The 4,232-nt window shown below is 44.1% G+C and overlaps 1 non-coding gene across 1 annotated transcript; it reads right to left on the bottom strand.

Moving 5' to 3' along the window:
- Positions 1 to 467: 467 nt before the first annotated feature.
- Positions 468 to 574, bottom strand: LOC136524879 (small nucleolar RNA R71). The gene has a single exon (XR_010776231.1). It is a non-coding gene; the product is annotated as a small nucleolar RNA R71 (small nucleolar RNA).
- Positions 575 to 4,232: the final 3,658 nt, after the last annotated feature.

The raw sequence follows: 4,232 nt of genomic DNA, 5'->3' as shown, positions 1-4,232 counted from the left end.
AGCATTAATCAAGAGGACTAAGGCTAAACTCAAAAAAAGTTTCAGCTCTAGAGTCATAAGACAACCATATAAGGCGAAGCTGAACACCAGAATTTGAAGCCATGGCTGATAGGACTCTTCATAAATTCTCTACTCCAACCACTGCCAACATCCATATTGGACCAAAAACCAATGTAGGAGACAATGGATTTGAGCTCAAGCCGGCTCTTATCAACATGGTGCAAGCAAGCCAATTTTGTGGAAAGGGACATAAAGATGCGAGTGCTCATCTCCAACACTTTCTAGAGATCTGTAGCACTTTGACCATCAAGGGAGTAACCAAGGACTCCATACTACTTTGCCTTTTCCTATTCTCACTCTTAGGGAAGGTGAAGCAATGGTTCTATGCCAACAAAGATAGAAATACTACATGGGATAACTGCTCCACTGCCTTCCTAACAAAGTTCTTTCCCACGAGCAAGACCATTACTCTGCGTGGGAGAATTTCAAGTTTTTAGCAACAACATGATGAATCTGTCTCTGAGGCATGGGGACGCTTTCAAGACTATATATCAGAATGTCCTCATCATGGGATGGAGAATTGGCTACTCATGCAGACGTTCTACCATGGGTTGACCAACAGTACCTGTGAGACCATGGATGTTGCTGCTGGAGGTGCATTCTTGTCACTTACATTTCTAGCTACGACCACTCTTGTGGCAAAGATGGCCTCCAACCAAGTCTAGAATCAAGAACATGTTTAGACCCACAAGAGAGGTGGAGGTATGCATCAACTCAAGGAGGTAGACATGCTATCTACCAAGATGGACCTACTAATGAAGAAGCTTGAAGACTGAGCTAATGAAAAGCGAGAAGTCATGCACATTCATGATTCACGCATGACGTGTGAAGTATGTGGCAACACTGGGCATTCAGAGAACAACTATCCTAAAACCCAAGAGGATGTGAACTTTGTTAACAACAACTACTATCATCCTCAACAAAATCAAGGATAGAACCAATAAGCATCTCTAGCACCATCACTAGGGATGGCAACCTAGTAAAGTAATGTTAGGAGATGTAGGTAATTAATAGGTGGCTATTAAAATAAGTGACAAGTTAATAAATACCAATAAGCATTTCTGGCACCGCTGCCAGGGAAGGTAGCTAGGCAAAGGAAGTATTGATAAATGTATACTTATTGATGTGATCGAAATAACCATTGACCCCTACTTAAGCAGGATTACCCTTGTTCTGTCTACTTTTTTTTATCTTATGCAGGGTAATGTATGACCGGTTTTGATCTTCCAACAAACTATGTTGATGATCCCAAAGCATTAATCAAGAGGACTAAGGCTAAACTCAAAAAAGTTTTAGCTTTAGAGTCAGAAGACAACCATATAAGTTAATAAATACCAACACTCGCGAGGGTGACTCTTATAGCCCCGTTGAATCCTTTGTAGTCCACCTCGCGTTTGTAGGCCGAGCAGGACCTAGGTACTATAGGAAACATACTCTACCTGTGTTTTCCTTAGTAATATCCCTAGAATTGAACAATAGAAGACATAGCTTACCGAAGTCAGAACTAGAGAGCCTTAGTAGTCCTCTCTATGCTCCTGTTTATCTTAAGTCTTGTTGCTACTCCTGGTTAAGTTAGATTCTAGTTAATCTCACATGTTTCCCTATGGATATGATACTTGGAATACTTTCGAGTGAAAGCTACAGCGGTATCCATGTGCTTGTGGATTTTTTTGTGTCCATTAATAAATACCAACAAGCTTTCTAGCTCTGTTGCAAGGGAAACGATTGCTGAATTTACTACAAACCTAGCTTAACCTTATATCTTTATTCTTGTATCTTTTATTCTTTTATTCTTTTTACTATAGATTTGGAATCCACACCTATATATCAATATGCTAAACCGATGAGCGCACGCCTAGAGCCACCAAAATATGAAGAGCCTATCCTAGCACCTAGCTATGAGCTATGCCCGTGTTTTATAAAAATGATTCGAGAACAATCCTTCTCGGGAGAAGGCGATGAAAACCCATACTCACACCTATGAGAGTTTGAGCACACCTGTGCTGCTTGCATATCGCTGGCATGTCTGATGAGACCTTAACATGGAAGTTGTTTTTGTTCTCTTTGATGGGAAGAGCTAAGCGATGATATACACAAACCGGAGAAAGTATGCAAGGAGATTGGGAAACGTTATGCTCTAAATTTTGTTTAGCTTTCTTTCCCATCTCTAGAGTTGTCCGCCTTTGGAAAGAGGTTCTATCTTTTAAACAAAAAGAACAATAATCTCTTGGCACGTCATGGGCTTGTTTTAATGACCTCATTACCACTGGCCCTAACCTTGCCATTCAAGACCCTATACTTCTTCAACATTTTTACATGGGTCTTAACAAGGATTCCATGAATTTCCTTGATATGGCCTCTAGAGGAGCTTTCCTTCATTTGTCTGCTAGTAAGGCAAGGACTATTGTAACACCCTAAAAATTGCCTCTTTTGAAATAGAGTTAAAACGATTTATTTACGAATTTTGTGCACATGAAATATAGGGAAATAAAAATTTTAGTTAATTTAAAATTCATCATAAGGTAGCAACATGTGTGAGCATACATGCTGTTGCATTGTATTTATTGTGATGAATGATGTTGATCCAGAACTCCAAAGTAAATTGGAGTGTTTTTGAAAAGAGTTTGAAAATGGCTTTGAAATAAAAGAAAGAAAAGAAAATTAGAAAAATAAAAGTATTTTTAAAGTTGTAAAGTTTATCTTAGAAAACCTAATGGAATTGACCATTTTTATTGAATGGGAAAGTATTTTTGAAACCATACTCGAATTGGATTTGAATTTAGCTTAGAATTGGAAGATTAGAAAAAGAAAAGGATTTGGAAAATGTGAGAACTTAAAAAGTTATTTTTGGAAAACATACTCAAACTTTGGTTCATTTATGTTGGAATTAGAAAGTATATTTTAAATTATATTTATGCTTGATTTGTTTTATATTTGAAATGATTTTGAATGAAGAAAAGAAAAAAAGAATTTGGAAATAGAAAAGGATTTTGAAAAAAACTCTCTTTATTTTTAGCCCAGCCCTAGTTTTGGCCCGGCCTCTTCTTCTTTCCCCTTCCCGGCCTCGGCCCAGCCGCACTCCTCCCGCATCGGCCCACCGCTCCGCGGCCTAGCTCTAGCGCGCCAGCCTGCTACTGCACCGGCCCGCTACTCGGCGCGTCGGCCTGCTCAGCGCGCCTACGCCCACCGCACGCGCTGTCTCTCCTTTTCTCTCGCTGCTTCGCTGGTCCCGCGCGTCAGCCGCCGCACGCGTTTTCCTTCTCCCCGCTACGACGCTGGCCCCGCCCGTCAGTCGTGTCTTCTTTCCTTTCTTCCCTGTTCCTTTCTTTCCTTTCCCGAGCGCCTCCTTCCTTTTCTCGCCGCCGCCGATGGCGCGCCCATGTAAGGCAAGCCGACTGCGCCCATTCGGCAAGCTGCCAATCAGCCCCGCTCCCCTTCCATCCACGCAGCACCCCAGGCCTATAAAGCCCCCAACCGAGCGCCTCCCTTTCTTCTTTCTCCGTTCGTCTCTCCAGCCACCACTGCCGCCGTTGACCCCGCCTCCTCGGAGACTCCCCGGACGCCGCGCTCCGCTCCAATCGACTCGCAGTAAGCTTCTCCTCCCCCCTGTGCTTCTAGTTAATCTTATTGCCCACTAGAACGCCGCATCCGCAAGCCCTGAGCTACCGGCCATGGCGCCACCGTGGGAAGCCACCTCGGTTTGTTCTCGGTCCTCATTTTTGGCGCTCCGTTGAGTTCGCAAGGACCTGCGCTTCACGTACGAGCTTTCGGCTTCGACCGAGGAGATCCGAAACGCCCCCCGACGCCCGCCACCGTCCATGGAGGGCTCGCCGGCGGGACTACGCAGCCGGTGGAGATCCTCCCAAACTTCATGCGCCGTCGGATCTGTTTTGCACGGTTAGGATTAGATACCCCTTCGGGGTTAAGTGGCTGGTCCACCACGGACTCATGGATGTGGTCCACGGCACTAGCGCACTGTGTCCACCGTACGCGTGGTGAACCGCACCACTTGCGCAGTGACACATGGCGCCCAGTCAGCAGCCATGAGTCAACCACAGTCAAAGCCGCGCGCTTTGCAGAAAAGCCCTCCTATTTTTGTAGAATCAACCCGCAGTCTGATTTAGTTCAAAATAATTACAAATCCGTCCTGATTTTATTCACTTTAGACCCTG

The sequence above is a fragment of the Miscanthus floridulus genome, chromosome 18, assembly GCF_019320115.1.
Source record: "Miscanthus floridulus cultivar M001 chromosome 18, ASM1932011v1, whole genome shotgun sequence".
NCBI classification, from domain to species: Eukaryota; Viridiplantae; Streptophyta; class Magnoliopsida; order Poales; family Poaceae; genus Miscanthus; species Miscanthus floridulus.
The sequence above is the reverse complement of the archived record's forward strand: the minus strand, read 5'-3'. Positions and strand labels throughout refer to the sequence as shown.